The following is a 25,450-nucleotide window of genomic DNA, read 5'->3' on the forward strand; positions in this document are numbered from 1 at the left end:
AATTCTAAGGTTCAAGTTGTGGAAAATCACATCAAGCATTAACAACAAGTTCTCCCACTCTTAAAGGATAACCTGACTATGGTGTAAAATCGAATAAAACAACAAGCAAATCAACATCATAGTGAAATAAGTTTTGACGTTGGCGACTAGGTATTTTTGCGGCTACAACCATACAAACAATTGTCCCTCAAGTAAGCTAAGAAGGATAATAAATTATCACCTAAGTATTATGGCCCTTACAAGGTGTTCCAAAAGATTGGTACACTAGTTTGTTTGTGAAAAATTATGGACCACAAATGACATAAATGACGAAGACAAGAAAATGGTGCAATTTGCTACAGTGCTAAGGGAACAAGCCTTGACATGGTTCATGAACTTAACGGAAAAACAAAATAAGATGAAGGATGAGATCAAAACCAGTTTCATCACCTTCTTCAAAGCACAAGATGTTAAGGATTTGGTAGCACATAAGCTAAAATAAATAAAACAGAGACCGAATGAATATGTTTGTGAATATGATAAGCACTTCAAATACTTGTTAATTCAGATTCCATACACTATCGACAAGAAACTACTAGTACAATGGTATATGGATGGACTGCTTAAGAAAATTTGTGGGCCACTTCGAATGCATGAAATCAAGCCATGTGAAGAAGATATCAAACAAACCAAGCAAATTGAGTAAGATGGCAACAATCAATCATTCAATACACTGACTGAAAACAAAATTGAAGACAGATTAGATCAACTAAAGAACTCTCTTCTACAGTTATTGCTCCAAAAGAACCATCTATGGTGCACTAGTTGCCATAGTGAAGGACATACCAATGATACGTGTAAATTATCAGATTATTTTTCCAAGACGTTAGAAGGATACAAACTGATGTGTATTATGACATCTTTAAACTAGTGTCTAACCACTCCACTAAATATTGCAAATATAACATGTGAAAATCTAAACCAAAATGGTGTGTAATCTGTGAATACAATGCACATTCCACCTAGGAATGTCCATTAAACAGAAAAACTAAACCCAATTATCATGTTGTATATCATACACAAGCCACTGACCAATTATCGGAACCTCTTCCATTTGACAAAAGAGAACGAGGTCGAGGAGGCTATGGTGGTCGACGAGGTGGTTACAATAATAGAGGTCATGGTCGTGGGATATTTTACTACTATACTTGTTGGAAAGAAGGACATATAGCCACAAAACATCCGTTAAAAGATAAAATTGACTTACGCTTCTGCAACATGTGTGGTTTGGGTGAACACTTGTTGGAAGATTGTCAAAAAATCATAGAAAAATAAGTAAATAAAGGATATGTTAATTTACTGCAAACTGTCCCGAAGCATGAGATTTTGAACTATAAAAATCTTCATGTAGTCACAAGATCAGGAGCTAGAAGAGACAACATTGACTAGAACAGTCATTTGATCTGACCTATTAAAAATTCAACAAAGTATCCAGATGTACAACAACAAAATCAAAAATGTTCAGAGCAGTTGAATTATATACAAAAGAAAGTGAAGATCAAAGGGTTCCGAAGGACCTAATCTTAGAGGAATTTCTCAAGCTTCTAAAGGAAGAACACTATGTCGCTTGACTTGTTGAATTATTGAATACGTTGAAAAACGTTAATGAAACTAGGGAAAGAGGGAAAAATTTCAAACAACTTTCACATGGTAGCCAGGTATATGATCACGACCCACAAGTTGACTTAGAAATAAATGGGTTCATGGTTAAACAAGTTGTTGTTGATTTTGGATCTCAAGTAAATATGTTTCTGAGAGACACATGGATCAGCATGGGACTACCAAGCCTACACAAATCAATTAACTATCTTAAATTGGTCGATCAAAGATTCATTGAACCAATCGGTACACTACGACAAGTTTAAACATCAATAATGGGTATCCCGACGACAGTCGACTTTGAAGTTATCGACTTAGTCGAGGGCATTCCTGCCTATCCAGCATTAGTTGGTTGACCACGGGTATGAAGAATGAAGGCTACTATATATCTAGAAAAAATATAGTGTCAAATTAAAAGGCAATAATCGTAAGATTATCATTCTTTTGGATCTTAGTGAAGGCAAGCCTTGGGTAGAGTCTAATGACCAAGAAGTTGAAATCAGAAAATTATACCAAGTGTTACATGATGAGCATGATAATGTAGAACCAAATTCTTTGGGTGAGATCTTAACTGGATCTCCTCTTTCAATTGGATAGAACTCAGATACAGAATTATACGAATGGAAAATTGAAAATTATGAATCAAAGGCAAAGGTGTGCTAGACTATACAAGTTATCCCAACATCAAAATTCTAACCTTGTTATTCTATCAAAGTTGTACCAATCATATGAGAAAAGAACTATCGAGAAACACCATCCTTATTCCCTATTGATTTAATAATAGACTCTAATTCTCACATTTGTTTTAAAGAAAGGGCATACCCTTTTAACCATGTAGAACAGGGAACGAAAGAAATTGTTGAACAAGGATGGATGCAGAGTCTAGTGAAAAATTTTACTGGTTAGGAAACAAGATGGTGGGATACACATTCATCCTGACTTCAAACCTAGGTGACTACAACCTCTTATTTTATTCAAAGATTTGGAGGGAGAAATTTTTTCTGCAAAAGCAAATATACCAACTTTCAGCATTGGTCAGGATCCCGTTGAACACATCAAAGTTTGTCAATCAGAATGGTGAAGAATCGGATATAAGGATGAACGTGTCTAGCCACATATGTTCCCAAACACATTGTTTGATCTTCCAAACAAGTGGTACAAGCTAGAAGAAGCAAGGGACCAACCCCTCCATTGGAAGGAATTAAAAGAAAACTTTATTAAAGATTTTGAGTTTCAACCAGAGGAGGTAGAACCTAAAGATGCAGTCCAAAAAATCAAAGAATTTTTACTAGAAAAGCCAGTCGATCCACAGAATTCAATAATAATTCATTAACCTGCAATTACTTAACCTTTACTTCTGAATACAAGACAACCAATTGGTTAGAAATGGAAGAATCACTCATTGTTGGCTAGAGTTTCACCTTGAATAAGAATCATCTAGAAAATCATAAGAAAATCCAATCGATATACAAATTCAGCGAACAAAAAATAGATAAACCAAACAAGTTAGAATTCTCGTAGGCATACCAAGAGGTAAAATTCGGGGATTAACGACTTGACAAATCTAAGGCACCTGACTGGATGGACGTAGAAATTAAAATAAAAGAAGTTGGCATATCAAATGATGACCGACCAAAATCGCCCGACTTGGTGATTATTGGTTGGAGAAACAAATAATATAATTTGTCGACTTTCTCAAAGAATACCAAGATGTATTTTCCTGAGATTACAAATATTTAAAAGGATTAGTCAAATAAATGGGAGAAATGAAGATTAATCTGATCCCAAGAGCCAAGCCAATAAAGAAGAGACCATATAAATTAGCTCATAAATACAAGCCTATTGTACAAAAAGAAATAGAAGGAATGCTTGTTGTTGGTATAATATACCTGATAGAAACATCAGAATGGGCAAGTCCCATGGTCGTTCAACCAAAAAACTTGACCCGACGAGGCTACACATTTGCATCGATTATCGTGGATCAAATAATTTAACAACCATCGATCCCTTTCCAAATCCTTTCGCTAACAAAATCATTAATGAAGTAGTAGGACATGAATGTTATTCCTTTACAGATGGTTTTTTGGGGTACAATCAAGTACCCATAGTAGAGGAAGACAGAGAAAAAACAACATTTGTAACGAAATTCGGCTCTTTTGCATATAGGTAATATCATTGGGGTTGAAGAATGCATGAAATGTATTCTCAAGAATTGTCATCAAAGCATTCCAAGAATATATTTATAAGGCCATGGTTGTTTATTCTGATGACTGGACACTCTACACATTATTAGAGGACCATATTCAATGGTTAAGGTTAATTCTTGAAAGGTGTAGACAGATATCATTGTCTCTTAACATAAAGAAATGCATTTTTGCACCTCCAATTAGAATACTACTGGGTCATGTTGTCTCAAAAGATGAAATTAAATTTGATATGGTGAAAATAAAAGTAATCCTAGACTTGAAACCCCCAATTAACCAGAAGCAGATTAAAATACTTCTAGGACACACATGGTATTATAGAAGATTCATTCGACACTACTGTGATATAACGTTTCCAATTGATGAACTCTTGAACAAAAATGTCCCCTTTATTTGGTCCAATGAATGTGACAAATCGTTTCAATTATTAAAGAAGAAATTGGTCAAAGCTCCAATTCTTAAGTTCCCATATTGGTCTAAGCATTTTCACATTCACATTGAGGCGTCAAATGTGGTAGTCAGTCTTAGCTCAACCTGACGAAGAACTAAGAGATCACCCAAATGTTTACACTAGTCGTAAACTTAACAAAGCATAAATAAACTATTCAACGACAAAGCGTTGAATGATCGAAAATGATGACAACAGTAAAAGGAACATATGGATTAAACCCCCTAGTTTAAATTTGCAAAATTGTTCCTGGATTATGGCAAAAAAAAAAGCGAGATGGTTCTTATGCAGATGTTTCACTCATTTTATTGGAGGACTCCCAAGAATGATAGTCACGCATTGGACTCATTCGTAGAGAGAGCAAAGAGGACACCCCAAACTGGAAAGGAGTTTTCGACAACTCCTGGTTGGAGTAGCAGTCCATTTGGTTGAGAACACTGCAGAGAACGTGAACATTGGAGATTTGCAAGAAGTAGCCATCAGACATGAAGAAGCTACAATAAACCTCATATATGTGCATCTTCCTATTCAATTGGCAGTTGTTGCAACCAAGTTACCTATGCGGACCAACATGCATGGTCGATGCACAATAAGGATACTTTTGCAAAGAGCATTGGTTCAAGAAATTTTGCATCCTTGCTCGGGACGAGCAAGGCATTGAGGGTGGGGGAGATGTTGTAAGGGTCTTTGGACCCATGTTGTTATCATACATTATGTATAATTTAAATGTTAGTAATCTTTGGTAAATTGTGAAGCAACATAAATAGGTGGTTGAGAGCGGGTATAACTGCTCCAACCACATATCTCATGTATAAAGCATACACTAAGGCTAATGCAAACCTAGATTGGAATTCCTTTCCCAATATTCCTTTTTCTGGTGTATTCTTGTACATGTGTGTTCTTGTTGTTAAGATGTAGTTTGTTCTTGTTGTCTACTGACAACAGTAACCTACATCTTCATGAGTACACTCAACTTTCCATGTTTCATGCTTAAAGAAGGTTATAGGTGACAAGGTCTAATTCAAACTATATTCCCAGAAATTGACAAGGAAGGAAAAATCATATTGGAGCCTGAAGAAATCATGGAAACAAGAATTCAGGAGCTACAAAATCGATCAATTTTATAGTATCTCATTAAGTGGAAGAACTTTCTTGTTGAAGATTCCACATGGGAGGATGAGTATTTTATACAGAAGCATCCAAAACTACTCAAGCATTGAGGACAATTTTTTTTGAATGAGAGGGGCATGTTAGGTCCATATAACACTAGTGTAGCCCCTATATTATTATTGTGTGCCCCATAGAAGCCCACTATTTTTATTGTTGTGCCCTGATGTAGTGACCCCCAACCCCATTTTTTATATATTTATTTCAAATAATGGGGACATTTTCCATAATTTTTTAGCTAAATCATTTTTTTAATATTTTCATTTAGTTAAGTGTCCTACAATTTCTCCATTTTTTTATTTTCGTCAGATTTCTATTTTGATTGCTTCATTGAGTTTGACTTTTCGCTAGCTTTCCATCGGTACTTGTTTCATCTCATTTGGTTACATGGTTTGCAAATGGTGTTCATCTGAAGTTTGTTAATATTTACTGTCTGAGTTAAAAAATGAACAAAATGTATATTATTTTAATTTTTGTAAATAAATCAGTGATTCATTATAAATATTAATTCCTAGTTAATTTTTACTAATTATTTCATTTTTCTCTAGCGGTCCTACAAAATCGCCCAGCCAAATTGTAGAACAATTAAAATTATGTGATTTTGAAATCTTAGTAATTTATTCCAATTCTCAATTTTAAAAGAAATTACAAAACCTGAAATATCAAAATTGCAAAGTGGTTGTAGTTCATTTTGTAGGATTTTTAATTACCAAAGTGATTGTAGTTAATAATGGATGAGTTCCACTCCAAGTGGGCCCCACTTCACCTCACCTCCTCCCTTATTCCTTTACAAAAATCTTGATGAAAATAACCCGATCAAAACTTCGAGACGAAAAAACCCTTACAAAAATCTTGATAAAAAACCTCGTTCAAAACTTCCGATAAAAATATTCGATAAAAATCCCAATATTTTAAAATTTTTGATATTAAAAAATCCTGATATTTGAAGTTTCAATATCAAATATCGAAGATGGGGCATTTTTATTTGGTTCACGTTTTAAAACTTACCGTATCAAACAACTTCCAACCTCTGATATAGTGTGACAATTGTTTTAAAATTAACAAAGGTATAAACCTCCGGCTGTAACGCCTACGTTACTCCTCCATTTTATTTTATTTTATTGATACTACTCAATGCTCTTGTTTGTTTTAAACGATCTGTATTATTCCTTTAACACATGGTTTGCAAAACGATTTCTGGGGTAGTGTGGTATTATTTTATTAATAATATAATTAAAATATATTATATTATTAATTAAATTAATTTAATTAAATGGAATCTTAAATTAAATTAATTAATGTGTAAATAATTTAATTAATTAATTAATTTAATTGTATATATTTAATTGAGTAAAAATTAATTAGAATTAATAGATTTAATCTAAAATTTAAAAATCTTTATTTTTGGTTTAGGTAACAATTTTTCCAAAATTCTGGTAATTTTGACATTTTAAGTTTGGAAGCTCATAAGTTGAGTTTTACTTTGGCCAAATGAGGCTTTGGACGGCTCGTTAGATAGATAAAATCATGGAAAATATCTCTGAAGTGGTTACATTACCAGATTTGGTCATTAAATTAGTCTAAAATTCAGCAGAAAATCAAGCTCCGAATTTGTAAACATAATTAATTTTCTGAGTTTAATTTTTGCATTTTCATTTGCTCATAGCCTCTATTGAGTGTAGATCCATTTGATTGTGTTCTCTTTGACCAATAAGATCTTTACAATGATTAATGGAAAGGTCGGATTTCTTTTTATTTATTTATTTAATAAAATTCCGATTGGAGATGTTTTGTTTCCAGATTTGGTAATTTTTCTTAATTTGCATTTTAATTTAATTTTGATTGGTTTTTGGCAGGAGAACAATTGAGGAGATGAGGAAGAGAATATTTAAATCAATGGAATTTCTCTAGCAAGAAGGAAAAAAGAATTTGGACCAATGAAAATTGATTGGAGCAATTTTGTTCTTCAACAACTCTCCTATTTGGAATTCATTTTGTAATTATAAATAGTGGTTTGTAGAATGGAGAAAGGGCTTCTCTTCTCTGCAATTATGGAATTCTTAAAGCACTATTGTAATAGGGGTTTCATTGTTGTAGGTAGAGAGGATCAATCTCATATCTGGGGATTATTGGGATTTGTCTCTTTTCATTCTGAACTATGTATGAGAGGCAGAGCTTGCACTATTGCAGCTCTTGCTTTTAGCAGCAGAGTTTATGCTTTGGAGGAGATTGTAGGAGATCAGATTTAAAGAAACAAAGCAAGAGACCAGGTTTATGTAATGGTGGATCTATGTAAAATTTTCTCATGTTGTACATTCATGTTTGATATGAGGAAAAATGTCTTTTGGATTAGCTATCTAATTCATAGTCACATAGATCTGTTATTAATTTCTCTTTGCTCAAATATTTAAACCAGATTTCTAAGTAACTATTTACTTACAAACCTGTCATCAAAAGACAATTTAATTACTATTGGAATTATGAGAACTATTTCTTGGTTTTGATAGCCAATTATTCATTATTAAATGATCTGCAAACAGAACATGTTTTGGTAATTATAATATCAATTAGTAGAACTATTTCATTAGTCAAATATTCATCATAAACCAAACATGCTTAAAATCTCAGTCATTTGATTGCTTTGCTCTTGGTTGGGTTAGATCTACATCTTTCTAATTGAGATAGGCTTAAGATTTCTTTCCTTTTGCTTGCATTCTATGATTAGTTTGGATTTAGATTAATCATTACATTTCTAGAAGTCCTCTTATCAAAGAGGCAAACTTTAATTGTGGCTCGAATGAGCCCTAGATCAGTTTAATGATCAATCTCTTACCTGATCAACAAGAGGAGTCGATATGATGTCTCTTCTCTATTGGTAAGTGAAAGTCATATTTTAAGCCAGTAGAGGTAGAGAGAAGGTAACTGGACCTAGTTTAACTAGTTGGAACCACCATTTCAAACAGAAAATGAACTACTTTAAGTTCCCAGTCGAGGGGTCTCCCTTATAATGTTGAAGCAGACATTTCGAGCCTACAACATGCTCTTATATTATTATTTTTATGTAGGCCCTAATTATATTTTGACCCTTTGAACTCCTATATATACCAACGAGGTCTTGTCATTTGAATCATCCAAGAATTGTTCATTTATGTTATGTAAAAGGAGGTTTCCTCCTTGAAGTGGCTTATTATTAAGTTGTTGATCTATCTTTTCTTATGTTTCTACACTATTTTGGTCTAGATACATAACAACATTTTTATTTTTCCCCTTGCTAGGAAAAGCGATCAACACGTCACTTATGTACTTAGTAGTCTAGAGGACCTTACTTTTTCATTTGTTAGACAATAATAAACTTATCGTATTCGTGTTTTCAATGAGTTTTTCCATGTTAAACCAATCATCTGATTTGTTGCTCATTTCTCACCTAATCAAAGTGATCCACCCTTATGTTTTAATCTTTATAATGAACAATAATTCATATACATGAAAATATCCAACATAAAAGGATATAAAAAAGTATATAATTAATAAATGAATGAATGAGTTGATATATTATATAATGAGCCTTGTGATAGTATATTTATATGCATTGACTAATCGTGAAGGTGAAGGGCTTTGTCCCTTAATTTTTTATATTATTGTTATTATTATTATTATGTAATGTTTATTTATGTGTTTAATGTTCATTAGAGTCTTCGAAAGACTGAACAAAATCTGGTTCATTTTGATCAAGTATTTCTTCCTCGGTGATATGTATTATTTGATAAGAAGAAAAAACAAATCATTTCCATGCCCTTGAAGTTCATCAAAGTAACTATTAGAATTATAGCAACATTGGGAGAAATTGTTCAATGTTTTGATGCATTTGATTTAAAGGAAGCTAAAGTTGTTAGGGGCTTTAACCTAGAGGAAGTTTTCATGACTCCTTCCATTTATGTTAGATATAGCACTTGTCTTCCATAAACAAAGAAATGTAAGGAATGAGCTAGGGGTGATGAAGAGACTAACTTGAATAGAAAAGGGGACACTTCAATGCATACTCCAAGTGTCATGACAATAAATCCTATCCTTTGATGGTATGAACAATCTAGTTGGTTCAAACACTCATTTGAAGAGGAAATTGTTACGAGCAAAAAAGAAGCAAGGCATCACCAATGAACCTAACGGTACTTAGAGGGGTAAGTATGGTGTGAATGTTGGGATTCTCTCTAGAGATGTAATGGGGAGCTGAAGGAACCATATTAGAGTAATAATTCTGGAGACCATTCAATGCCCTGTTGATTAGGCCCACTATGCATGTTATTATTAAATAAGGCCCACTATTGTAGTTAGTATTAAATAAATAGAATTGCACCTCATTAAAGAAGGTCCATTAGGTGGATAGAAGGTTGTTATCATTAGGGTTATCTTTTTAGTTACAAATAAGAATGTGTTACTCCTTTTGATAAGTGTGCATTTTATTGTATATAGAGCTTAGCTCACTGAGAGGTTTCCCAACCTTCAGAGGCTAGTGAACATGAACAAATTTCTTCCATAAAAAGATCATTATAAGGTGTTTCCTTACCCTAATGATATTTTGATATGACCAATTAAAGGAAATATCTTGTCCTGTTCTTGGATATATTGTATGTGATATAATTTTCAGATCTAAAGTACACAACAAGTGGTATCAAAGCTCCATCTTGGGCCAAAAAAGAGTGTAATGTTTTCCTATTTTGAAAGTTTTAAAAGGGAAAAGGAGGGTTGCAACACAAACAAATTCCTATAGATTTATCATCATAATTTAAAGGAACTAACTTCATATTTGAGTTTTTTTCAAAAAATCACCCAATCAAAAAAAAGGTCCAAATTGAAGTTCAAAAAGAGAAGATATTGTTAATTTAAAATAAACTATTTTAAGGTTTTTTATGACAATCACACAGACTACAAAGTATATATCTTTTAATAAGGTGCTCAAATTACCACCAAACTAGCACCATTGGAATAAGATTTTGGGGGCTTAATTTGACATATTATATCTAATCTTCTCATCAATGTCAAGTGCACTACATCCTTTGGAAATCACTACTCTCAAAACCTAATAGAAGTTGAGAATGGAAACGCAGTGGAACATGCCATGGGAGGAATGAATGATGGTGAAAAAATCTCTCCATATATGTATAAGGGTAAAATTTTCACTCTCGTTCAAATTTGAACTTATTACTCTCTTGCAAGGAAACTCGTGTTATTAATTAGTAAGCCCATGATGATGTGCTAATGTTACCTAACATTACTTCTAGATAAATCTAAGAGATGTTCACATTCTTAACTATTTGGCTCATGATGGTGTGTTAATGTTACCTATTTATTTTTAGATAAAAAGTAGTTGGTGTAATTTTTTATGAATAATGTAGAACGTTTGGTGAAAATAAATTAAGTTCACTCAGTAATAAATAAATAAATAACAAAAATTTAAATTTAAAATTTTTAAAAATAAATAAATATATATATATATATATATATATAGTGGGCCAATTGAGTGAGTATATTGAGTTGTAGGTAAACAAAGCAATGGAATTTGTATCCAAGGTCTCTTAAGTTCATGACAAAATTATGGTGACCGGGCTCTTAGGGCTTCAAGGTGCTCCAAATTTCCATTTACTTGAAATTCACAAGGGCGAAAGGGTTCAAAGCATGATATACTTGCAACTTACCTTGTGAGTATAGATTATTAGATTTTTATTTTTTTCCTTTCATTCTTGTTAATTAGGTTTTCATCAAGCCTTCATGTTTATAAGATCTAAGATGAAGGTAATTTCCATTTATTTGAAATTCACAAGGGCGAAAGGGTTCAAAGCATGATATACTTGCAACTTACCTTGTGAGTATAGATTATTAGATTTTTATTTTTTTCCTTTCATTCTTGTTAATTAGGTTTTCATCAAGCCTTCATGTTTATAAGATCTAAGATGAAGGTTGAGTGTTAATTGTTTTTCTTATTTCTGTCAGGGCTTTGTTTTATGGTCTGTGGGAGCCCTAGACCTATCTCAAGAAAGTGAACACTATTGAAGAGCTTCTACATTGTTATCATAAAATTCCTTACATTAATATCAATCCTCATTGTAAACTTTACAAAATGCTCAGCAAAATATAATATTCATTTTCGGGTTTTATGCAATTCCTAGTTCAAGAAGTGAGAAAACTAATTATAACTTATTTACAATAATTACAATTAATTACAAGAAAATTTGTGCAAACCATTGTAGCGAAAAATCTATATTAGTTTATATTGAAAACATAAAAACAAAATGAAGCAAAGTTATTCTACAACAAAGCTAATTAAAAACAATAAAAGAAGTTATGGCAATAACTATTAGTAAGAAAGTAAATACAAAAGAAAACTAGTTATTAGCGAAACAAATTAATATGTTTTACTAAAATAAATTTAATCTACAAACCCTGCTACATAAATAAACTACAGCTAACCAAAAAACATCAATAGAAAATAGAACAAAGTACTTTGCTAAAATATTGTTGTGGAAAAGAAATATAATTACAGAATGAAATTCTATGCTACTTAAATAGATGAAATATCTCTAAAATACAAGCTAAAACAAATATGTGTAGTAGAGAATATATGTAGTAAAAATATAAATTGTAAAAGAAATTAACAAGACAATAAAATAGCCCATGGGGCTTTGGATTGACGGTGAATGGGTGCATTGTCTAGGCACTCCATGTGATAGGTCATTGGTTCAAATCCCCCAGGTCTTACCTACCAAAAAAAAACAAGACAGTAAAATATTAAAATATATACTAGCCAGAAAATATAGCCACCACGACTGCAGAGTGGACCTTACTCTACAGTCTATTGGTGGATTGCACGTTGCACACTCACAGGAACTCATACAAGTGATTTCTATTAACAAAAGATAATAGCATACGTCAACTAAAAATAAATAAACATTCTAAGTTTGGTTCTCAAAGTTTTTATACAAAAACGAACATAAATGTCAGTTATTTTTCAGTAATTCTTGTCAGCAATAAAGGAGGAAACCACTTTCAATTATAGCAATTAGGTGTACCAAAAATTATCCAAAAAGTACAACGAATTTAATTGTTTTCCCATAGCTACCCTATTCTATTCTTGGGATGTCCCACTAGATCCTCAGAGGATGCCTTCATCTCAGGGTATTTTATTTGCATGGCATCAAAAGAAATTTTTGTCTCCATCTTGCTATTGAACAACAATAATTTCTCTAAGTTTCTTGGGCCTTCTTCCCAATGGTTCTTGTTTGTCACTGGTAGAACCTTGTTGTTGTTGTCGAGAATTTCTTTGGGGTGTTTCAAACTCATACACTAGTGAGTCTAAAATTTCAGTAAATTTTCCCCAGCTGGTAGTTGGTCTTTGTTCAATAAATGTAGATTTTTCCAAAAGATAAATCATCCCATGATGTGCTAATTGATCATATTTACCCTTCTGAAACTAGCTCACCATGGCTTGCAGGTATTTTAATAGGAAGTATCGAATATTAATTCTCTTATTTCTTTTGGGATGTGCTAGGAAACATAAATGATAATTCATACAAAGAGAGGCTCTATGCTCACAAGTGAAGTACCTGATGATATATTGACACACTTTGGCCAAAGGTTTTGGTAGTGACAAGTGTTTGACTCCTTGTTCAATATCTTCTAGCACTTCTCCCTCCTTGAGGAATGCTCCTTTATTAGTAGCCGACTCTACTGATTCTTTAAAGCACCTTTTTCCTTCCACAGATAATCATGTTACTTGAGTTACCATTTCTTCATAGATGGTAAAGCTCAAGTCTATAAATATTTGTTTGGAGGTAAAAATATAGAGTGAAATGCTCCACTAGGGGTATATAGATATTCTCAATTACTGGAAAAATGTTAACCACCCTGCTCTTCTAAATATCTCTACCATTTCTAGATTTTGCACTACCATACTCATTACAATGGGCTCTTATCTGAACAAATTATTGCCCGTTGTGACATTCTTATGCACAATTGTATTGCTAACCACCCTGTTTTTGAAAGTTCCTATGGCCTCCATTCAAATTTCTAGCTACATAATGGTACTACAGTGAGTGAAAATAACACTAACTGTTTTTTTAAACACCTTGTGCTGTGGAAATTCCTTAAATTTCATGGATTTTACCAATCCATAATTTCTAATGATCATTAATTATTATTCATGTTGGATAGATGTGAAATGTGTTGAGGTGATTACGACGATGACGATTTTAATTTTCAACAACCTCGATCCTATTGTGATTTAATCATACATGATGTGGACAAAAGGTTTTTACAGGTGGTAGGTACATTCATTAAACGGTCTGAGATAGAATGAATTGGGGATTGAATGAATTTGTATGAAGGATGATGGTGCACAAAATTCAAAAGATTCATTGGGTGGTCGATGTGATTATATATGATGTAACAATCATGTTAGTAATGAAACACAATAATGATTGGAAAAATGGTACCAAACAAGTAATTTAAATAATTAGTTCAATGTTACCTGACACGTTGCGTTTGAAAAGTTGAATATGCCATATTTTTTGCGAAGTATCCTTTAAGTTGTTGTCAATTTGGAGAAATTGATAAACACATGTTATTACAGAATAAGGTTGTAACAACTATCATCAAGTTCTTTGAAATTGCGGCCACATTTTATGGAATCTACATGTTGTTGATGTTGTTGTTGACTTCTTCTGCAATGCAGTACTTCCTGATCTAGAACAAAATATTGATCTAGAACAAAATATGTTGATAATATATGCAATTGTATTTATTTGAGCTTCAGGCATATATTAAAAATTATAACAAGTTCATTGATCAATTCTGAATCTTTTTCTTGTATTTTCTGAAAATAACTTCTCCAAAAATGAAAGTAGATGATGTCTGAAAAAAAATAGCAAATATTTTTTTTAGAACTATGTTAATATGCTACTATTTCTGGTTTTCAAGAATTATTGCATCTCACAATGCAATCTATCTTCATTTACCAGTTATGGTATTTTTTCTTCATCAATTATTCTTAGTTTTATAGCTTCATTTTCCTACATATTCTCAACTTCATAGGCTCCCAACCATCTGGTATTTAGTTTCCCTTTAAAACCTTGAATTCTTGAATCATACAATAATGCCCAATCACCTTGCTAAAATTATTTATTTTTAATGTGTTGGTCATGCCAACGGAATCTTTACTACTAAATTGTATCCAAGTGTTGCAAAGCTTGCTATCTATATTAATCCAATTGATTAATTTGAGCAATTCTTTATCTTTGTGTTGCAGAAAGGATTATCCCAATCTCCATTATTGTCCTGAAGGTTTTAATTTCAAATCCAATGGGGTATAGCATATTTTTACCAAACACTAATTCATAATGTGTAAATCCATTTGAAGTTCCCCATGTGGTCCAGTAGGCCCATACCGCTTCTGGCAATCTATTTGCCTAATCCTTTCTATGAAATTGAGCAGTTTTTGTGAGTATATTCTCTATTTATTTGTTAGTTACTTCAACTTTCCCATTAGCTTGAGGATGGTATGGTGTAACCTTTATGTGCTTTATCTTGTACAAATTCATGAGATATTCCACTAACCTTGATGTGAATTGTACTCCTCTATCTGAAACAATTTCACTGGGAACTCCATATCTAGTGAAGATGTTGTCATACAAGAATTTTGCTACTCCCTTTTCTTGTATATTTTTCAATGGATGTACTTCCACCCATTTGGTTAGATAGTTTGTACACACTAATATGTACTTATATTGATTTGAAGGTGGATTAAATGGTCCTACAAAAGTCAATTCTCCATTTTAAAACGGTTCCAATGAAATTAACGGTTTCAAAGGCATTTCCTTTTTTTAGTAGCATATCCCATTCTTTGATAGGCATCACAATGTCGCGCATAATCCTTTGCATCTCTATGCAATTTTGGCCAATAATATCGTGTAGACAAACTTTCCTTGCAATTCTTGTGGATGCAAAATGAGCACCACATGGCTCATCATGATAGGATTTCAAGATTTCATACACTTCTTCTTCTCTAATGAATCTTCTAATAATTTGATCTGGTTACATCCTGAATAAAAACCCATTTATCCAAGTGTAAGGTGCACTCTTTCTTATCAGAACATTCTTTTTCCTAGATGGAAAATGTTGAAGCAACTTATGCACCACCAAATAGTTTGATATGTCTCCAAACCAAGGTGTCACCACTAAAAATGCAAATAAATGTTCATCTAGAAATAAATAATCCAATGGTTCATTTGCTTTTTCACTAGTAATCCTTGATAATAAATTTGCAACCACATTCTCACGACCATGTTTATCAAGTATAGTTATATCAAATTCTTAAAGCAATAAAAGCCAATGAATTACTATGCCACTAATGGTAGCTTTACTCATTAGCTATTTAATAGTTGAATGATCTGTATGTAAAAAAGTAGGATATCATATTATTTAGTATTTAAATTTATTAATTGCATACACTACCACTAAGAATTATTTTTCCATCAAAGCATAATATATCTCTACATGCGCAATTATTTTGTTGATATAATAATTGGCATGCTTTGTTGCATCCTCTTTCTGCCATAAAACAACACCCAAACTTTTATCAAAAGCATCAAAATGAATATGAAATGGTAATTTCTAATTTGGTCCTTGTAAAATAGGGGAAGTGGTCAATTTTTCTTTTAAAGTTTCAAAGGCTTGTTGGCAAGCTATTGTCCAAACAAATTCTGCATCTTTAGTAAGCAAGACAAACAATGTTGAAGCTATTTTGCTGAAATTTTCTACAAACCTTCAATAATATCCAGAATGACCTAAGAAACTTCTCATGTCCCTTTGCTTCATAGGAATGAGTAGATTTTTAATCACATTTTTTTTGGATCTACCTTTATTCCTTTATTACTTTTTCTAATCTAGCTAAATCTTATTTAAACTTGTCTCCAAAAGTGGTGAAGACCTCTATGAAAACTTCAACGTTTTCCAAAATAAGATTAGAAAATATACTAAGAACAACTTTCTGAAATGTTACAGGTGCATTGCATAATCCAAATGTCAAGAATATATAAGTGAAATCTCCTCATGGGAGATTAAATGTAGTTTTATTTTGGTCCTTAGGAGCAATCTGTATCTGATTATACCCATTAAAACCATATAGAAAGAAGAAATTTTTTTCCCTACCAAAGTGTTGAAAACTTGGTCAATAAATGGTAATGGAAAATGATCAATTCGAGTAGCTCTATTAAGTTCTCTATAGTCCACATAGATTCTCCATTTTCCCCCTTTTTCGAAACTATAACAAGTAGTGAAACCCATTCACTATTATAGATAATATAAATAAATCTAGTTGTTAATATTTTTTGTAATTCTTCTTTCACAATATCTTTAAGAGGTGGGTTAATTCTACATTGTGGTTAATCTAATAGGAAGAGTTACATCCAAAATGTAAATATGATGCATGCAAACTAAAGTATATATTCCTATCATGTATTTATAGTCTTGGGAAAATGTCATTGACTATTTCTACAACAGTTCCTCAAATTTATGTTGTTGAATTAGTTGTAGTTGATTATTGATATTTAGTGTTTTTCCTCGAAACAATTCATTTTCTTTAATTCTAGAATTCACAAATTCTTCAATAAAATATTCTTCCAAATATTGATGTTCATTTCCTACTTCTGAAACAAATTTAGAATGATCAATAAATAAGTTTTGTGATGAACTTGATTCATGAATTGGACTTTCTTGAACTTTTTCTTCTTGGTTGTTGAATTCTCTAATTTCAACTAAAAATGAATAATTGTTTTGCATATAATTTAATCCTCCTTGAGAAATAGTCATATTTCCTTAGATCCATTCAATATAGGCATCTGCAGCTGCTAACTAAGGTATACCTAAGATTATTGGACGTCCTCTTGTATTTGTTGTGGTGTGCAGAATAAAAAAAACAGTAGGATATTCCCATGAATCTATAGTAATAATTATATCTTCCAAAATATCCTTTGGTTTAATGGTGGATACATCATCCATCTGTAATAAAGTTAAAGTTGGGGTTTGACTCATGATATTTTCAATATTTAAGATACTCATAATTTCATCAACCATAAAAGTAATGGTTGCTCCAATATCAATTACAATATTTAGAATGAACTTCTTTCCTATTTGTACTTGGAAAACACGAGTACCAAGATCCCCATAATTCAAATTTAAAGTTTTTCCATAGATAATTGACCAATTACTTGGATATGAGGAGGATCTCATTCTTTCTTCTCAGTTTCCTAATACATAAATCCCTTATAGCATTTTTATAGATTGTATATCCTTTATTGCTTGGATTATACAAATTTTTATATACATATTTTTTAGTTCTTCTAGGATATCAAAATATAGTTGTATAATTATCCTAGTCTTTGTAGGCCTCTTAGGAAATGGTGGACCTTGAAAATTATCATATTTTTTATTTTTAATTTGACCTGAATCTTGAGAGTTCAATGGTAAAGATCCATTCTTATCATAATGATTTGCTACTTTTCTTCACTACTTTGTTGGCTTTCTTCACTCACATCATTAATTCTGAGTGGCCTTGGATCTTCTAAAATTCTTCTTGACCTTAATGGCGTGGATTGATAATTAACTGCAGCATGAATAAAAGTTGAAGATTCACCAGATTCATTAGTGTAAAGACCTTCCCTTGGGTTTAAATTTAGTTGAGTAGGTAATTGATTTGGTCTTGGTGCTTGATTGAAATTCTTCATTTGTGATGGAAGGAGTAATTGTTGTTGTTGTGGCCAATTCTCATATGGTTGCTTGAATTGTCGTGTGGGCCACTGATTAGAAAAATATTGTGCATTGGAATAAAATTGCTAATTGTATGAAGTGTATAATTCCAAGGATTTGGAATAGATGGTTGTGTTGGACTACCACAACCTCCTATTTTTCATTATTTTGTTTGAATAAAATAAATAAAAGGGGAGTTGAAGCTGGAGCGATGGCGATGGTTTCTGTACATTCTGTATGCGCCAGAGCATTTTCTCTTCCCAGCGAGTTGGGTCACAAGGAAGGTTGTACGAAGGGAGCTTGTAGTCTCCACAGCAGACTCGTGGAGGGAGCTACACCCTATGTCAAATAGCAACCCTCCCGAAAATGACAGATGATCGCATTGTCCTTGGATCCAATTTTTTTTCCATGAAGAGGGTCAAATCCTATCAGATTGGTTTATCCAACACATAGATCAATCGTCACTTTAGTCATATCTGGAAGTTTTTACTAGATTTGGGCTTACCCTATGTAAATCTATGGATCTAGAGACAAAATACAAATTAGGGTTTTCTGAAACACCTGGCAGATGGAAGAAGAAAACAAAACCCCAATGCGGAGCGGAGCTTAAGGAGGAAATGGAGAGGGAATTTGCGGATCTTAACATACAAATTTTGGGATGCATAGACACCAATCCCTGTTTTATGAAGACCAATCAAACCTCCCTGGGAATGGATCTGCCTCTTTTAGCGGGGATAGCTACAATATTCCAGATCTGGGGCTTAACACTATAACTGGGTTCATTGTTTGGACTGATACGCCCAAATTCGAGACCCTCGCAGCAGATCTGGACTCGAGGAGGACAACACTAACAAATCCTCCACGATCTTGGGGTTTTCCTCACCCTGAGGATTGGGGTTTTCCACAGCATGAAGAATGGAGCGCTAAGATGAAGCTTGGAAGCATCAAAGCATCAAAGGAACAAAGGAAGCCGCGATATATTGCTGGAGGGAAGAGCATCGTATAAGACCACAGATTATGGATTACCTTGGGCCTGCATATGGTGATTGCTGGTGGGTACCGTAAGTCTACAAACTCAATGTCCCAGATCTACAACAAGCACTAACGATCGAACATGACAGCCACGAAGCGGTGACCAACCCACCACTGGACCTTGAAACCCCTGCATCCGAACCGCTTGAAGGAATACAAATTACACTCTTTATCAGATCCATGGCAGGAATACAGTATGCATTAAGATAAGGAGCTGGGAGGAGATAAAAATCCTCAAACAACAAATACAAGAAAGGATGGGTATTCCATCTTGCAAACAACCCCTGATCCACGCAGGAAAAGTATTGTGGGAGGAATATAAGATAAAGGAATATGACATAGGCTGCGACTCAACTATATTCCTCAACACAAGACTCCAGACTCCATGGAGGTTTCCTTGGTACAAATTCCAAAAAACCTTTTTCTTTCAAAGATGCAGTAAAAGGAAAGACGGGGACTCATATACTATCAGAACAACAAGCCATAACTCTTGGTGCCTACATCATCTAGCAAACAACTCATAACCATGCTTTAACGATTGTTATACCTGAGGTAAATGAGATACATGATGATTGTTTATCTAAAGTAGTGATATGCAGATTTAATGGGTTTTGGCCCAAACCGAAGCCCTAAGCCAATGGATTTACTCCATATGGACAGAAAACTGTCATATACACCTATGCTCAAAAGGTTTCTTCATTGTCAAATTATGTACAATCGACGACAAGGAATATGCATTGAATGAAGGACCATGGTTCTCGGATAATGTTGGCATTTTCTTGACATCATGGTTTCCAGAATTTGATGCAAATACCATGGTGGTTTCCAAAATTCCTATGTGGGTAAAATTATATAACCTACCTCTACATTTTTGGCACGTAAAATTCTTAGCAAGCATTGGCAATGCCCTTGGGAAATTCTTAAAAGTACACAGTGAGTATCTTATCAAGGACATCTATAACTTTTCCAAAATCTGTGTGGAGATTGATCTCATTCAAGGCTTACCGCACTGCTTCCTGTTAATCCACAACGAAAAATAATGGTCCTAGCCTCTTGATTAAAAAAACACGGCCTTCAGAGGTCGCATTTGTCATCAAACTGGGCATCTACAAAGTGCTTTTCCACAAAACAAAAAAGACAAGAAAAAGAGGTAACGACTAAAGCCAAAAGGATGGCAGTTTTCAGCCACTCCGGCAGACGATATAGAAGAGGAAGAATGCCACTCCGGCAGACGATATAGAAGAGGAAGAATACACAGAAACTACCACAAACACCACATCTCAAGAAGCAGAACACCCTGGAAATATCTCAGTCTTCAATGCATAGAGCACCCAATACAACCCACAAAATGATGAGAACCAGAAGTGCTCCGCTTTAGTCCCAAGGACATCCATTCCACAACAGCAAAGTGAGCAACCCACTCCAAGGAAAGAAATCGGTGGCAGCAAGCAAACACACTCAACAAAAAGCTCAGAATCTGACAAAGAAACCCCCTTTACTACTAAAGAGGCTCAAATGTCAATTGTAACATTTACTCCCAACACTAGTGGTTAGCGGAAAGTGGGAAAAAAGAAAGGTAGGAAAGCATAGATAGTTTTTAATTAATTGTTTTAGATCCTGTGTATCAGCACAAGCTTATAAAACATATGCTATTTTAGCATCTACAACATGTAATTTTTCAAGAAAAAAAGACCCTATCTAAAAAAATATAATTTTTTGTAAATAAATTCTATTAAAAAAAAAAAAAAAAATTCTCTTATTTCGCAAAATGATCAAGAAGGACTCCACTCTCGACCTCCCGACTGCTTAATAACGTTGACCTATCATACTCGGGAGTTGGATTTAAATATCTTGTTTTGTGAAAAAAACTTTCCATCAACCCAACCTTTCACTTCCCCGACCCCTAACTCAACCGTAAGTCAAAGTCATTACCAATAAAGTTATTAGCTTTTTTAAAGTCCCTCTCGACTACCCAACTTGTAGTTGTTCTAATTGTGAATAAAATAATCCTTTTTTTTTTCAATTTGAGTGCTTTTCATTATTTTTAAAATTTTTTTTAGAAAGTCAAGTCATTAGTTGCGTTTTCATTTAGGTTTTGAATAAAGGTTTTTCGTAACCCCAACCTCCCAACTTCACCTCATTTTTCGAAAAATGGTTGAGATTCTTTTTGCATTAATTTGAAATTCAATACCTGTCATGAAAATTAAACCGCAATATGAAACTCTGAAATTCAATCTAAAGTAGTGATAGTTTGCTCCATAGTCTGTAAATTCTGGTAAATGCTTATATTTTAAAGGTTTTATCCATGAAATTAAAGGTTTTTCGATAGAAAATCTTAATGATTCGTTTGATTTCACATGTAGGTCACAAAATGGGAAAGAAGAGCAAATATGTCACCTCAGGGAAAGCAGTCCAGCAAACTAAAGAAAGGATAAAAGAAGTGGAAGATCTGGAACCAAAGAACTATAATCTAAACATGGCCTTGATCTTCAACACCACTTTCAAGATGCAAGATACAGGTATGATGAAACGGGAAGAAATTTAAAATTTCTTTGAGGGTATAGAATGGTTAAAGTCAGAGAATTCTAGCAAGGATAAAGATGCACAATTTGAGGAAATTAGAAGAACATAATTGTACAAGGTTGCTGATAGGGTTAAAACCTTTCCATATTATGACATGATAGCATGGATTTTAGAAAATGTTAACACTCCTACATGCATAATTAAATATTCTAATAAAAATGTGATAGCATCTTGGAGGCCAAACACCATTTCAGCAATTTATAAGATTAGTTCTCCTGAGCTCTCCTTTACCACTCAGTTTCTATCTTGGAGGCCAAACACCATTTCAGCAATTTATAAGATTAGTTCTCCTGAGCTCTCCTTTACCACTCAGTTTCTAGACAATTTCAACAATATTGTTTTAAAATAAAGCAGCAAGGATTATAATAAAGTCATTAAAAAGTGGTTGTGGGAAGAAAAGGAGGTATTCAAACTCAAATCATCTAAGGATTACCATGTTGTCATTTTCAAAATACCTTTTAGGTTCATCATAAAAATGTTGTCCAGGCTATATGCGAAAAAGGACCCTAAATATTGCAAAATCTAGTGGATGTTCTTAATTCAAAGTATCCACCATGACTCAAAATGTTTCAATTGGGTTGACATTCTCTCTCAAAACCTGATAGATTCCCTAAAGTTATCAGTTTTATCCCCTCCGGGTTATGAAAACATGTTTTGTATGTCCACCTATCTTTTTGACATTATGATTACCTTTGTCCCTTTTCCTCTAATGAAATGGAATTATCCCACTGACTAACGTCTAGCCATTTAAAATTATGCTTAATATTTGTGGGAAAGTAATCATAAATTTTATTTTTACAACATTTGCAATTATGTAATGATCCCTCTACATGAGGTCATTTTTGGGAATGCTCCTCCAAGGATTAGTGAAGAGCTGAAAGAGGCATTGGATCAAATAGGAGATTGGTTTGCTGAAGAATTATTTTCCTATACCATAATATATGGGAGTGAGGTAGGTACTCATGTATTATTGAGGTATATTCCTAAGAGAATTACTCTCAGAGAAGTGGAAAATCAAACTACCTTGAATGGTCAAGCATGAAAGTTGAGTTAGCTTCAGAAGAAAATTTGGAAAAATAAGCCTGAAGGACAAAGGAAATGCATTCAAGGAAGTTGAAGAACTCCACAATGTCTGGTTTTATTCATTACTCCATTTTGATTATGACCTTAATGGAATACTAAATGATCATTACAAGGTTGTAAGTTACATTAAAACTTTCACACATCGAAATTATCCTTTTGATGATGTTTTTATAAGCATTGATGATTTTGATTAAGCAGTTAAAAGAGGAAAATTATTGAGCAATGAAGACAAGGCAAAACTGTAAGAATTTAGAGAAAACAATTATGAGGAATTTCTCAAACAAAAAAGTCTCTTGTCTTCTATTCAATTGAAGATTTAAAATCTCTGGAATACCTAAAAAATAATTTCACTCAGAATTTTTCAGAACCAGCTTATTCTTCTCAGAAATTTCAAGAGATTCAAATTGAAAATATGCATAATGTTTATGTTACATCCCAAGGATCATCCAATTTAGAGACTATTAGAGATGTTAATGTTAAAGAGAAGGAACAAGAAAATTAGATGGTGGAAAAGAGCCCGATAATTGCAGAGGTTAAAAGAACAGAAGCAAGAAGCAGCAGAGGAAGTAGTCAAACAAGGCTTTTCCCCAAAGATATTATTGTCCTTGATTCTCTTGAGGGTACCACTCAAGAGACTTATCGTCTAAAAAAATATGTTGAACAAATTGAAGAAATGGAGATTGATAAAAAGGATGAGCAAGAAAGTGTTCATTCAACATTCACAGACACTCCTAACAAAGAGAAGGAATCAATTAAACAACAGACTAAACCCACTTAGATTTCAGTACTAGAAGCATCTCCCAAAGCTTCCATGACTCCCATCTCCACAAAAATTCCTCTTAGTTCATTTATTTTTAAGCTTGTTACTGAAATGGAACCAGTATCTAAAATTGTTCCATCCTTAACTGAATATTATTTCAATGCACAGACAAAATCAGTTGTAAGAAGAACCAAGAATAGGAAGTTCGACACTTTTGAAACATTGTATAAATACCGTTGGCAGGAAACAAGGGATGTGAGAGAAAAAGATGAAGAATCTTCACAATATATTTGAGCCTTTGTAAACAACCTGCAATATCATGTTAGTGAACTTGCAACAACTTATCAAAATAGGTTGCAAAGAATAAAAGAGTTGGAATTGCAAGTTGAAAAGAGAAAGCATTCAGTGAAGATAATTGGCAAACCCATGTTACAACCCTTGTGGGAGGATTTGCTATTAAAAGGGATAATTTACAGAGTCAATTTGAAATTCAAATGAATGAATTAGCGATCAAGCATTCCCTACAGATTAAGAAAATTAGAAAAGCACATGAAGAGCAGAACCAAATGTTGAAAGAAGAAGCTAAAAGTAACATTGAAGTTATGACAATAACACTAAAAGAATGAATTGAAACTCCTCAGTTTTAATTAAAACATAGTCATGGTGCTTAACAAAGTCTACATATATTCAAAGAATAGGCAATACAGGTCAACTAGATATTAAAGAAGGATCAGACTAATTTCTATAAACGAATGGATAAAATACGTAGATTTTACCAGGAGATTGTGAATCTCAATGAAATAATTGTCTTTGGTTGAGGAAGATAGAAATATTAAGGAAATATTTTCATCAATTCTTAAATGGGAAAAATAATTACAGCCTATGAACATTCCTAAAACTACCAAAAAAATACAAAAGACTCATGCATGTGTCTTTGAATTGAAGGGAATCAGAGGCGAAAGAAATCCAATTGTTGACCAAGAAGGTCATTAAACACTGTATCAAGGTATGGGAGGTTGGGAAAGATTTCATTGAAGAATTTGATCAACCCAGATCTAAACCATTAAGAGACGCAGTTCCCAGATCTCTTTGTGAGCAACAAACAAACAACAACACAATAGAAGATGTGAAAGCAATAACTGGAACTGAAATTTGAACTCAGCAAACCTTCCAGAAATTTTTGTAATTTCCTTTTGAATAGATCAAGCTAATTTCAAAAATTGTTGTTAAATATGGTAAAAAGAAAAGGTTTATTCAGAATTTGGTGTCAATGTGTCATGTCAACATAGTTCATTTTCATCTGATTCACTTTTCTACAATTACTCAGGTGTATACAGATTGGGTAAGCTTTATCCAAGCAAATGCTCCACATCAGCTCAATGTTGAAGATAATGAATGTAAAGATGAGGAGGAAGTTTGAACATCTTACCACTTTTCTGGGGAAATATCCTTAGATAAGGATACCATTTTATTTCTAGTAATATTTTTTATCAAAGAAAATCTTGTAGATTTTCTAAGCAAACAAACTTTATCTTATTTTTGTTTAGTATTTTTATGACTTGTTACATTGGTGTAAGGGTCGATGAATTGTGGAAACTCAAGACTTGCATTATATAATCAATTTTTTAAGTGGAGCTTTTAGAAGGCCAAATTCAAAGTTGAATGTGTTTTTTAGTTATGAGACTGATATCCTATCATCACTTTAATTACTTAATGGATGGATCTGGTTCTCATTTTCTA

General features: G+C 33.1%; 1 long non-coding RNA gene across 1 annotated transcript; it reads left to right on the forward strand.

Annotated features, from left to right (window-relative positions):
- Positions 1–21,415: 21,415 nt before the first annotated feature.
- Positions 21,416–25,339, forward strand: LOC149222733 (uncharacterized). The gene is made up of 3 exons (XR_016248923.1): positions 21,416–21,559; positions 21,648–21,803; positions 25,038–25,339. It is a non-coding gene; the product is annotated as an uncharacterized LOC149222733 (long non-coding RNA).
- Positions 25,340–25,450: the final 111 nt, after the last annotated feature.

The sequence above is a fragment of the Pinus tabuliformis genome, chromosome Q (assembly GCF_031772625.1).
Source record: "Pinus tabuliformis cultivar Carrire ecotype Pingquan chromosome Q, CPIR1, whole genome shotgun sequence".
Classification (NCBI taxonomy): Eukaryota; Viridiplantae; Streptophyta; class Pinopsida; order Pinales; family Pinaceae; genus Pinus; species Pinus tabuliformis.